This window comes from Henckelia pumila, chromosome 3 (assembly GCF_033568475.1).
Source record: "Henckelia pumila isolate YLH828 chromosome 3, ASM3356847v2, whole genome shotgun sequence".
In the NCBI taxonomy this organism is placed as follows: domain Eukaryota; kingdom Viridiplantae; phylum Streptophyta; class Magnoliopsida; order Lamiales; family Gesneriaceae; genus Henckelia; species Henckelia pumila.
In genome coordinates, this window is record NC_133122.1 from 127,611,655 (window position 1) to 127,625,786 (window position 14,132).

Genomic DNA, 14,132 nt, shown 5'->3' on the forward strand with positions numbered 1-14,132 from the left:
ACCCAAAGCAAACCGCTCTGATACCAATCTGTAATGCCTCCAAATCCTAAGGACGCTACTCAACAACATATCCTAAAATAGGCGGAAATTTTATAATAAAAGACACACATAACCAACAATTATTACAAATTGTTTTGTAACTCCACTACAAGAAATCACAAACCATAAAAAACTTGATTTCAATATTAAAAATACATCATAAAGTTTCAAATCACTCAACACGTATCACACTCATACATCGCCCGTCGGTCCGACTCCTTGCTCTGCTTCATGCCCGACATTGAACTCGTCGACGTATGCATAAATGTCACCCTCATTACCTACACCATTCAAGTATATTGAGTTTAAAGACTAAACAAGAATGTGCAATAAAATCGTGTGACATCAATAAACATCTTAAATAATTACATGAGTTAGACATAATATAAAGACTTATCATTTTGGGTGATGAAGTATGTGAAATTGTGGCAACCATCATAATGGGCACATTCATAGTTCTTGCTGATCAACAAGCATATGACCTTACACCTCATAACATTTGTTCTTTAGAAAGGCTCCTCCGGGGCTCATTTCGGAGGACCGAATCCTATACATATATCCAACCCGTGAGCACATATTTGGAAAGGCTCCTCCAGGGGCCGATCTGGAGGACCGAATCCATTATTGCCACCAGAAAGACACATAATACATCAAAATATTTTCATGCATCATCATATCGTATCATCACAGTTCATCATTCGTCATAAACATCATTTTAACATCATAACTTCCATCTCAACATTCATGTGTCGTAATCGTAAAATCAAATTTGATAACTTCATGCATGATTAAAATAATGTTTTCATACTTAACATAGCTTTCATGAATGTAAAAGAGACATGTACATGCATACTTGACATAATCAATCCACGTGAGTTGTTATTTTTGTTCTTGACGTAAAACTTGAATTTTTTTTTATAAAAACTCTTAAACATACTTAAAACAACTTAATACATCATAAACATACATTTAGAACTTAAAAACATGCATAACAAAACTTTGGGACAGAATATATCTCGCTCGAGCGCAAGATGTTCCCGCTCTAGCGCGGCCTGTATTGGAGTAGCATGTTTCAGGCGCTGAAACTCTATTTTACAGTCCAAATTTGGGAAAGTGGTAAACATGAAAGTTGTATCTTTGTCTTACCTTTCAAATGCCGCCGGTTTCACCTCAATTGGATGTTTCACTAAAAAGTTATGCTCATTAGTGAGGCTAGAGGCTCAACACATTCTGTCCTTACTTAACAACATGAAACCACATGCAAACATGCATCATATAAAATATCGTGAATATACTTATATGTGCATGATCCTAAAAACATATGCATATAAACATGTATTGCTTAATCATAAACATTATCATCATATTTCATCATAAACATTATACTTAATACATTTCATAAAATGGCATGTCTTAAATTCTTAAATCTCAACAGGTCGTATCCATGTTGGTGGCCTCATACTTAATGATTGATCAATCATAAAACCAATGTATGTGGTGGTGGGTTTTCACCTCTATGTTGCCACTTCCCCAACACTCAATGTTGGATCCATAAGATCATCTTATTCTTAAACAGAAAGGACACCGGGCCCAGATATCCCGGCCTCCAACCACTTCACTTTCCACCTTCACTTCAACTTCATTAAAACTTTATTTTTCTTAACATGCCCTTAAACTTTACATGAAAATTCTTACAAGATGCATGAATTTAAAAATTCTCATTATTTCTTTATTTCATGAAAATTTGCCCGTAAATATATATATTAATTTAATTTCATAAAAACATAATTATATTTTTCAAAATTACATGCATGGATTAAATATATTTACGAACTATTTATTTTCTTTAGGACTTGTTCGAGCTGCTGATCACTTAGACTTAAATTCAAAATTCTTAGAATGGCTCATTAAAAAATTAGCCCAACGTGAGTTGGCCCAATAATTCTCATGGACTTCCAGGCCCATGAAAACTAATGGGCCTAATTAAAACATTTTTTAAGGTCATTAAATTTATTAACTCAACTCAAGCCCATTAATTCATAAATTAGACTCTAAAACCAATTAATTAAAATACCTGAGCACAAAATAAAATAACCCGGGCCCTAAATAACTTAACCCGAAGCCATATACACATTACTTGACCCTAAAACACATCTACCCGACCTAGGATGACCCCTGATCGAGCCCTGTCCACTGCCCTCTCTCCTGCCCGAAACCCTAGCCCTTCCTCACCTCTCTCTCTTGTGACCTGCAGTTGTCGGAGATTTCAGGGCTTCGGCCGCCCAGCTCCAGCCACCATCGGCCGGAGAACCACCTGGACTATCTTTCCCTATGTCTTACGGTTCTAACCAAACTAGAATCATACCTTAACTTGCTCTATGGGACCGAGAACAAGCCATCACACGTAGACTGCTCAATCTGCGACCAAACCTGCGTCCAGCTCGATCCTATCCCAAACCAACGACTAATGCCAGTGTAGCATCATCTAAACATGACCCTTAGGACCCTAACTATAATCCCTAGCCTCAGGTCAGCCCCTTGAACAGCCATTAAATTAGTAACCATGAGAAACAGCATGAACATGCATAAAAACGTGAATAATTTTATGAAGAACATCAACAAATCTGAAACCACATGCATTAATCTTATCATTCATCTTAAACACAGTGTAATATGATCTAAATGGTGGCCAAGAATGGATTCGAGATGTGTCTTTGGGTTATTTATGCTCGAAACTACAATATCATTGTGTAGATCGCCTTTCGGGACGAACATGGCTTCAAATCTTCAAGTTTTTCTCAAAATTTAGGTGAAAATATTTGTGAGTGTGTGTATTTTCAGTGAGAAGGATCTCTGAAATCTGATGGGGTGGCTGAATGTGTGAGACGTGAAGTAGAGATGAAGTGAGGGCCAAATCTTTGTATTTGTTTGTAAGTATAATGGGCCGGATTGAATTAAAATAATAACCAAGTTGAATCACTAATAAGCCCATTATTAAATCTGATATAAACTTATAATTTTCGGAATAATAAGTTGTGGACTTTTGAAAGACTATTAAAATCCTCTAAAATGGATTATTTTGGTGAAAATCGGGCTTCTATACATATATATGTATATATATATATTAAAACTTCTATTTTTTGAAAATAAAATCTTAAAATACTAAATTATGGCCCTTGAAAATATTAGTAAAAATCTTGTATGAAAATCTCTATCTCGTTCGTTCACGGTCCCGTCTACGAGATCAAAAAATGATTTTTTCTAAAATAAATTCATAACTTTCATAATACCGGGTTAAATGCTAAAATAAAATTTAAAACATGAAGATAAATCACATAATTCACATAATGGCACATAAAAATCATTTAACCCCTTTTTAACTTATTTTTAAATCATTAAATCTCTTAGTTATGCATGCGGGTTTACGTAACAAATTTTCGGCCGTTACAAATACAAGTGTTGTATTAGTTTATCAGTTGAGGTGCTGCAAAACTCATTGTAACAAGAATCAGTCGAGAGCTGAGTTCTTTAGTTTATGAGTTCTGAGCTAGGCAGTTGAGTGTAAGTCCTAGTCCTGTAGTGGGTTATTGCAAAGTGTTGTAATAGTCAAAGTCTTTTAAAGTGAATCTGTGACGCCTAGAATTCCCATAATTTGAGTTTTGTGCCTAAACCTGTTTTAATATTTATAATTTTTAATTTTTGGTATTTAATTGCTTAAATCAGTTTTTAATTTTATATTATTTAATTATTTTAAATATTCGGTGTCAGTCGCTTTTAAATTTAATTTTCCCGCGCTCTTGAGCTATTTCTTTTAAATCTCTGCGAGTATTAGTATTTTAATTTCCGGGCTATCGAATTCGACCTTTTATTTTGATTTGGGAAATCCTAGTGTGTATTTTGGTGCGAACTAATTTAGGGATGTAAAGTTATCACCTTAGTTTATCACTTTAAATTTTAATTGACATTTTCACCTAGGTTTCGATTTAACCCTAGATTTTAAATCAAACACACACACACTAACACACTTAACTCATGCACATCTCCTCACACACACACACTGAGCAAGGCCGATTCCCTGTTCTTCAAGGTGAGCTCGGCATCTTAGATTCTTCATAGGAACCTTCGAGCATCGATTTCTTCCCCAGAAAGTCGTTCCATGCCCAGCTAGGAGTGAAGCTTGAGCTCGATTTCCTTTGTATCTTCCCATTCCATTCCAGTTTTTTCCTCTCGGCCGCAGCTTCCTCTCTATTTTGGGATCATCGATTTTCTTGCTTATTCTAGCTAGGCAAGATTGTGGTTCATTCCTCGCATTTTATATACGATTATTGTGTGTTGCATTTGATTTTATATGTTGCATTTCCCCATTTTCGATTTTTTTAAGAAATGAAACGATGAATGCGTGCCCTGTGTGTTTCAGCTCATAACCGAAGGTTCCTGCCTGAGAATTTTTTATTTTAGTTGGATATTACGTGTAAATTAATGGATTTTAACAGCCTTGGATTGAATAGTAAGTGTGCTTAGCCTCTGTTTCAAAAATGGCAGTTCCATGTTTTCTGATTTCGATCTTTTTTGTGTATTCGTTGATGGTGTTTGATGGTGTGATGATGTAGGGGCTAACAAGGGTGATATGCAGTTCACGTGGTAGCAATAGAATGAGTCGGATGTGATTTGAGATTTGTAGAGGGGCTGTCCGATTTTTTTAGTGACATAGGGGCTGTTCTGAGGTTGCTTGGGAGTGTGCTTTAGCGAGGGGTGTTGGCGACTGTTAAGGGGTTGTTGGATGAGTTTAGATGTTGGCTTTGATGTTAGGACAGTGGTTTTAGGACTGGGGGACAATTCGATAGGCTTTGGGTTGAACTTGAGAAAGGGTTGTTGAGAAGATTTCTGGGAGAGTCCTTGCTGACCGGAAATGTGGTGATGCAACCGGGTTAGAGGCTGGATTTCGGAGAGGGGTCAGGGCTAGTGGACACTTTAGGGAGTTAGGAAAATGACGCTTCGAGAGGAATTCAGTTTGGATGAGTTTTCCCTAAGTTTTAAGCCTTGAGACTAAAGAGGGGCTGAATTTCAGGCAAAAAGATTTCTGTTCGGGTTTGAGCTTTTAAGTCAAGGATAAAAACATAAATGGGTTAAGGGTGCGGGACTGGAATTAACTTAAGAGGTTAGAAAAGTGTTGTTTCAAGAAGAATATCTTTTGGGAAAGTATCGAATGAGTTATAAGATTGTAGGGCGGGCGTACCGCTCCTTTCACATAAGTTCTTTAACCATGGTTTAGACTCCCGCCCTTGGTACTTCCCTAAATCACCATTTCCGGTCATTCACCATCGAGTCCTTTGCATGTTCATTGAGTCAATATTTTCTTAAACTTTACATCAACATGTGCATGCTAAGTCTCAAATTCAATAAAGGAAAGAAATATTTTTGAACGAAGTGAGATGGTTGTGACTACATATTCATGTGTTCGTGTGGGGATGAAAGACGTTTTGGCCTCCCTTACCAATTCATTATGGGTTTCCTTACCTTAGCATGTGTTGGTGTGGGGCCGGAGCTATTCTGGTCTCCCTTACCAATATAGGGCAAGATTGGGTTGGGTTTCATCTCGACCTCCTTGCGGCATTGTGCACTATAGCAATGATCATGATCGCAATCACAGAGTCACAATTCATGGATCGGAGTTCACTCAAAATTCATATGACCATGTTCCAGTACATTTTTATTCTATTCATTGAGTTATTTGACTTAGTCTTGCACATATCATATTCATGCATTTATTCTTTATACATGTTCATTACTTTTAAGTTCAGGGGCACTAACGGTTATTTTGTTACGCACTATTTTAAATTCTGTGTGTGCTTTTACCTATGTAGTACTCGCTATCCCCCCCACCCCCCCCCCATGATCTTGCTGGGTCTTTTAGACTCACCCCACTTCTTCCTACTTTCAGGTGAGGACGAGTATCAGTGGACTGAGGGGCAGGAATCCCTGGGTGAGGTTCCCGGAGGCGCAGGCCTGTGATCGTGGCTCCATTTATTTTTCCGCTGTGTCTTTTTAGTTTGAATGTCTGTAATAAATTACATTTCAACTTTCTCGTTTTATTTGGCAGCAGGATGTGTTTCCCTGCTTAAGAACATTTGTTATGTATTGCTTTTATTTATGGTTGTCCGGTGGGGTGCTCAGCTGTCATGTTACTTTTTTTTTGTGACTTGTTGGAATGTTTGGGAGATTTTATTGAAAATATTTTGAACCGCTGTCTATGTTTTGTGGTTTGTTCTGTAAACAAACGGGTCATGCCGAAATTTTTAGTTAATTTTTGAAAACCCGCGTATTATTAACTTTTAATTATTTTAGTAGTAGCTAGTCGTTTTAGTTGGTATCAGAGCATGGTCTTGGTTTGGTTTGTTCCTATTACCGGTTGCTCAAACTCAAAGGGATCTCGCCTCAAAGTCTGTAAGATTTAAGTGCATTTATTACTATTTGTTTATGATCATTTCCGCTAATCCTTATAATTTTTGATCTTGTAAAATTTTAAGGAAAATCTTTTTCTAAGGCATGAAATTTGAATGTAGGAATTTGAACTTGCGTACCACTCTTCGTGGACGTGCCCTGCAGCCACCGCCACCACCACCGCCTCCTCCGCCGTCGCCACCTCCAATAGCTGCGGATGTTGGGACGTAGGTGCTAGCGGGTTTAGCCTGTATCCTAGAGCTACATGTGGACGCTCCGAGGGCTGAACTTGGGACTGTTTATGAGCAGTTTGGGAAGATGAATCCAAAGAACTTTGTTGGAACCACTGGTAGTGGAGGGATGGATCCGTTTGCTTGAGGTGATCTTCCGCTATATGCAGTTGGGAGATCCGGATCGAGTTCGTTGTGCTGTCTTTCACCTCCAAGATGATGCTGCCCTCTGGTGGGAGGGAGTTGAGAAGACAGTGGACACGGCTACCCTTCCTTGGGCTGAGTTTAGGAGGCTTTTCTTTGAAAAGTATTTTACTATAGATGTGAGGGCCCGTTTGAAGATGGAGTTTTTGAGCTTGTGTCAGGGAGACTTATCAGTGGCTGAGTTTGTGGTGAAATTTGAGCGAGGTTGCCACTTTGTGCCTTTGATTGGGGACGATGAGGCGGAGAAGCTCCAGCACTTTATAGTTGGGCTATGACCCACTATCCGTCGAGATGTGCTCATGGCGGAGCCAGCTGACTATGTTTTGGCACTCAGACGAGCTTTGAGGTCTGAGCAGACTTTGAAGGATATCAGCGCTGAGGCACAGAGTAAGAGGCCGCTACAATCTCATGGTTCACAGCAGCAGCATGGGAAGAGGCAATTCATTGTGCCGCAGCGTCAGCAGCGACCCTTTAGACCTCAGGGGCATCTATCCCATAGGCCCCAGAGACATCATGTTCAGCGACCCCAGGGTCAGCAGGCACCGAGACCCGCTCCTCCCAAGACTGGGGAGAAGCCTATATGCCCGAAATGCCATCGTGCTCATCATGGACACTGTCTGGCGGGTGCCAGAGTTTGCTATCGATGCAAGAAGACAGGACACGTGGATTCAGATTGTCCATTGCGTGCCATGCCGACTCAGGGGAGGGTGTTTGTGATGCAGGCCAAGGAGGCCGATCCTGATACAACACTCGTCACAGGTAATATTTAGAGCATTTAATTAAGGGTGATTTAATTGATTCATAGATGTAATTTTTGATTTTGAGCTTTTCTTTCTGGGAATGAGGGCTTGTTTTAGGTTGCATGCTTCGTGTTAATTGGTCGTGTTGAAATAGATAATTTTGATTATAGAATAGGTTGGCTTAGAATGAACCTAAGTAGGACTTGCCTTATTTTCTTTCAATCTTTCCGTGCTTGTAATATTCTTTAATGCAGTTAGAATTTAAGTAGCCGGTGTGACCACTAGAGCCTTGTTAGACTCAAAGGCTACCCATGCTTTCATGTCGGAGGCTTTTACCCGAAAGCGGAGTATTGAGTGCGAGGATCTGATTGATGGATTCACAGTGACCATCCCATCAGGGGAAGAACTGTCCACCAGGAGAATGGTGAAGAATCTTGAACTTCACTTGCAAGGGCAACCAGTTGTTGCAGACTTGATAGTGTTGCCCATGCCTGAGTTTGACTTGATTCTTGGGATGGATTGGTTGACGAAGAATGCAGTGGTGATCGACTTTCAGCAGAGGTCAGTGTTGGTTAGACTAGAGGGAGAGGAACCGTTTCAGTTTGAGGCTACTAGGGGTCCTTGGAGGACTCAGATTATATCTTTCATGCAAGCTAAGCAGTTGGTGCATGATGGATGTGAGACATTCTTAGCCAGTTTATCTTTGACGGAGTTTCCAACACGTCCAGATATTTCAGATGTGGACATTGTCAGGGATTTTGAGGAAGTTTTCCCAGACGATGTTGCGGGCATTCCGCCTGATAGAGAAGTGGAGTTCTCCATCGACTTGGTGCCCGGTACTGTGCCAATTTCTAAGGCACCGTGCAGATTGGCTCCTACGGAAATGAAGGAGTTAAAAGAGCAGATTCAAGAGTTGCTTGATAAGGGTTTCATAGGCCCTAGTTTCTCTCCATGGGGTGCACCGGTCCTTTTTGTGAAGAAGAAGGACATAAGCTTAAGGCTGTGTATAGACTATCGGGAGTTGAATGGGGTGACAGTGAAGAACAAGTACCCACTGCCCAGGATTGAGGAACTCTTTGATCAGTTGCAAGGAGCCTCTGTGTTTTCGAAGATTGACCTTCGATCCGGTTATCATCAGCTAAGGGTGAAAGAATCGGATGTGTTCAAGACAGCTTTTACGACTCGTTACGGTCAATACGAGTTCCTTGTGATGCCGTTCGGGTTGACGAATGCGCCAACGGTCTTCATGGATCTTATGAACCGCGTGTTCCAGCCGTTCTTGGACCAATTTGTCATCGTCTTCATTGACGATATCCATATTTATTCCAAGGATAAAGAAGAGAATTCGCAACATTTGAGGACTGTTCTAGAGGTACTCCGGGAACGGAAATTGTTTGCTAAGTTTGACAAATGCGAGTTTTGGTTGGAGAGAGTATCATTCTTGGGCCAGGTCATTTTCGAGGGAGGTGTTGAGGTAGACCCCTCAAAAGTGCAAGCAGTGAAGGAGTGGTTAGTACCTTGAAACGCCTCGGAGATTCGCAGTTTTCTCGGATTACCAGGTTATTACAGGAAGTTTATCAAGGGCTTTTTGTCTATTGCAGTGCCCTTGATAGCATTGACCAAGAAGAATGCTAGGTATGTTTGGAGTTCCGAGTGTCAAAAGATCTTTGATGTAAAGAAGGAAGCTCTTATGACAACACCAGTATTGGCTATGCCATTGGGGCAAGGTGATTTCGTGGTTTACACCGATGCTTCCAAGTTGGGATTGGTAGCAGTTTTTATGCAGCGTGATAGAGTTATTGCTTATGCTTCTAGGCAGTTGAAGGAGCATGAGAAGAATTATCCTACACATGATCTGGAGTTTGCGGCAGTAGTGTTCGCTCTCAAGATTTGGAGACACTATCTTTATGGAGAAAAGTGCAAGATATTCCCGGACCATAAGAGTCTCAAGTACTTCTTCACCCAAAAGGAGTTGAATATGAGGAAACGAAGATGGCTAGAGTTGGTGAAAGACTACGATTGTGAGATCAGTTACCACCCGGGTAAGGCTAATGTGGTCGCAGATGCATTGAGCTGGAAGACGGAAGTGTTTGCTTCCATGTCAGTGGCTAGAACGTTGCAGGATGAGATTCAGAGGTTCGGATTGGAGTTCTATGCTGAGGGTTAGGGCTCCTAGATTGTCAGCTTTGTCAGTACAGACCACATTGTTTGACCGTATCAGAGTTGCTCAAGCAGATTGTGAGACCCGTTTCTAATCTTCTATTCTCGAATAATTACACAAAATCGAACACGAAGAGCCGCGTAAAATCGAATCAAAATTTTTTATTTAATTTTTTTTTTAAAGAGAGCCTCGAGCCGCGCGAGGTCATCACCTCGCGCGCGCGCAGGCTACGCGAGCAGAGGCTAGCGGAAATGCTCGCGCCCGCGCGAGAGGAAAGCTCGCGCGCGCGGACAAAAACTCCCGAGCCTCTCCAGGCTCCTCGCGCGCGCGCGAGGTGATGCCTCGCCCGCGCGCAGGCAAAATGGACAGAGAGGGAGGGAGAGCCTGGGAAATCAACAAAAGCAATTCTAAATATTCCAAGACTCAAATACAATACAAATCCATATTTAGAACATACAACGGGTTCTAAGCTCTGCCCAACAATTACAACCAAAAGTCGAGTTCTAGAATAGAGTTCAAAAGGCTCAACAAAACTGATACAAGTTCAACGAACTCGACCCTACGACGCGGAGTCTCACTTCTATCAATCTCACCCCGAGCTAACCAAGATGACTCGGTCCAGCTTCTGATCCTCCTGTTGCCAAGTACACATACAAACAAAGACAACAGCCGGATAAACCGGTTAGAAATATAATTTCTAAGTAAAAGGGACAAATAAAGCAATTTCAAATAATATAACAATTCATGCTATATAAAACAACGAGTCAATTAATTCAAAAGGGCATATCAGCTATCAACTCAAAATGCATTAAAATGCAATGCATGACTTCAAAACTCGGGATTATCTAATTGGATAATCGAATATCAATCGGTACTCGGTTGGGATCCCAGGGTCAAGGTTTCACGAACAACTCACCGACACACCCATTCGGGGTGGATGTCGCTCACTCAGACCCCTAGACTTCAGAGCAACTATAAGAAGCATTCTAGCAATTGGAAAACTCGAAATCCAAAGCCACTTCAATATAGCTCCCTAAATCGTCTAAATTCAAAACGAATCGAATCTTCGGCTCAAGATGTATGCAAATGAAACTAAACTCATTCCATTTAAAATCAAATAATTCGAAAAGCATACGAGTATGTGATTTCTTTCGGGCACTCAAATTAATTCAAATTGGAGTTAATCGTCCCGTTCATTCAATCGTCGTCTTTTTACCTTTCAAGTTCGTCGAGGATTCAATCTGAAAATAACAACAAACTCAAATAAATAATCAATCGAATCAAAACAATCGAAGCAAAGAAACTCAATCAATATCGAATCAAAACCAGTCGAGCCATCTCAAGAAGTTCAATACTATACCGTTCTTCAATTCTGAATCGATTCAACTCCCAAGTTCGATCCAAATCCAAACCTTCAATCCGAATATGAAAATGAAGATTATACAGATTCGATGTCAATTCATCAACTCAAACAATTCCGGAAATCAAACCGAAACAAACAACTGATAATCCAAAACTCGATTTCGACGGCATAACGGCTATAAACGGTCAAACCAAAAATCCTCAACATCATCAAACCATTCCAAACAACTCATATCATCTTCCAATCCATCAAAACACAACAAAATCCAACAAAATCCAAAGACCCATTTTCGAAATTAGGCTCCAAAAATCATATAAAATCCAAACTTTGTTCTTTTTCCGAACCGACTTCGAATACACGATCGATGCTAGCTCAAGCACAACATACCCGAAAATTATCAAATTCTGACAACCCAAAAAAATTCAAAGTTCGTGGATCGTAACAAAACTTACGTCAGAATGAAGCCCTCGTTGCGGTGATCGTGAATCTCAACTCGAATCTGAAATCTAACGGTCGGATCGAGCGAATCGGACGGAAGAAAAGATTGAAGAAGTCGCCTCTCATGGCTTCCACTTCAGCATGTACAAAAATGGAGAGGGAGGAGAGGGAGAAGGAGATGAAGTGATGGTGAAGTGATGGGGAGGACCACTTGCAAGGATAATAATAATAATAAGTCCCATCTTGCATTTCGGTCCCTGAAAATCCCAATTAAATCAATTCAATCTCGGCTCAATCAATCTCCCTTAATTCCAAAATAAATAATAATCAACTCTGCTAATCTTGAAATAATTAATTTCAGGGCCTTACAATTCTCCACCTCTAAGAATCGATTTCGTCCTCGAAATTAAAGCAGTTCCATCTCAGAAAACAAGATAAAGTTCGATGACTGCTATAATAATTCTTCTCTCAAAACTCTGAAATCGCGGTTCTAATTAAACTCCGCTTCCTGCACCGTTTCTTTAAATCCGTATCGGCTTAACTGCACAAACTCATCTGAAACGGTTCCGCTAAGAAGCTGCATCTATAATTGGTCAACTCTGAATCGGTTGTCTCAAACAAAACTGGTGACACATCAATTCTAGTCTCAACCTCAAAGAAATTTGCGAAGTTGGAAAAAAAAGACGTGAAACATGTCGCGAAAACCCGAAGGACACGAAAGATTAAAGTAGTGGAAAACAAGGAGAACTGCAAGAGTACAAGTCGGTAGGCGAGATCGTCTATCTCCTTTAGAATCTCAAAAGAACTCGAGAGTTCATCGAGAGAGTTCTCTCTCTTAACAATATGCCACAACCTCCAAAAGGAGGAATCTTTTGAATTACTTGGCCTCCCTGCACATAAGTACATAGATCTGCGTCGGAATTCGAATACTTCGTTCATCCTTCCTCTCAAGTTGTCTTTATCCCAGACAGGAATTCTCCATTCGTCTATCGAACCTCGAATCAAAACTGATCCCAAGTCAGGGAACTCAGAAAATCATCCCAATTAAATTGGGATTCTCATTTCTTCTCGTACAACTCATCTACAAAAGATGATACCTCGTCTGATAGCTGTTGTACGGAAACCTCGCAAAAGATGGAAAATCCATCCAGCTAGTGCCAAAATCAAGCACTACAGCTCAGCATATCCTCTAAAAGTCTATATCGCTTTTTCTTGGCTGACCGTCGTTCTAAGGACAATAAACTGAACCCGATAATAATCCAATAACAAAGTCTCTTAAAGACTGAGTTCAAGGTGAGAGTTAGCTCAAAATCTCATTCTGAGAGGACAGACTTTAACAAGTCAACTATCTGAAAATTCTCCTGACAACAATCTCATTCACATTGTCATGTCTAAAATTCATTCGGTACGAAACAGAAGCCGACTATAGTCATATCTCGATTATAATCAGATAGCATCTCCAAATTAAATAGTTCTATACCTCCGTGACCACATGTCGAACGCTCCCAATTCCATTCTGCAAGGATAAAACGGCGACAGAGTAAAACAATCTGAAACTCTTTCTGACCAACTTGTCAACATTGGGTCGAGTCTGGAGTTCATTCCATACGGAAAAACAGTAGCAGATTCTGTAATCGGTCTAATAGTTCAGCTGAATACTAATTTCCCGACTGAACAATAGCTTCGGAAAGGTAATCATCGAAAAATAATCTTCTTTAAAATCTAACAATAGTTGTACCACAGACAGTTGGTTCTTTAATCCTCTGAACATCTTTCGGTCGTCTGAGAGAATAATGCATAAGTGCAAAGTGCAAATATCAAGGTACTCTGTCTCAATCAAAATCTCTAACACGACAAAACAATTACTCAAAATTGAGGTATTGTCACTATCCTGAAACTCAGCTTGTGTCCAGTACTGACTCTTCTTCATTAAATTCTCCAATTCGAATCTGTTTTCTGCGCTATCCCCATCTTCTAAATCAATTCTGGCTCAGTTCGGATAAAATAATTCTGGTAGACTTCATATCTGTTCCAGACTCTAAATCAAAAGTGAAACACTCATCGGTTGGCGAAGTCAAGGATAGTAGATAAAATAAGAACAGATCCATCGGCTCAAAGAGAATAATGGTAGTAGATAAAATAATAATAGATCATTCTGTTCAAACCTCCGTTGCTGCATTGAATTACTCCGGATCATACTGGAATTCACCATCAGATTCTGCATCATAATCAATCTGTTCCTCGATCTCAAAATCAGTTCGGTTGCGACACTCATACTCTGATTTCTCAGTTCAGAAAAGACCTCGAAAATTCCACTGGAGATAATGATGCCCGATCTAACAAGCAATAAGATCACTGTCAATTCAATATCACGAATCGGATGTTGAGTCCTCAAACTGCTCCATCTGCTACCATGACTGAGTTAACACATATTTCTTCTGAATAAGAATACCTCCAGAATATGGATAAGAGAAAGTAATGCACTGAAGATCATCAGTACAAAGGAAATAAGAAAT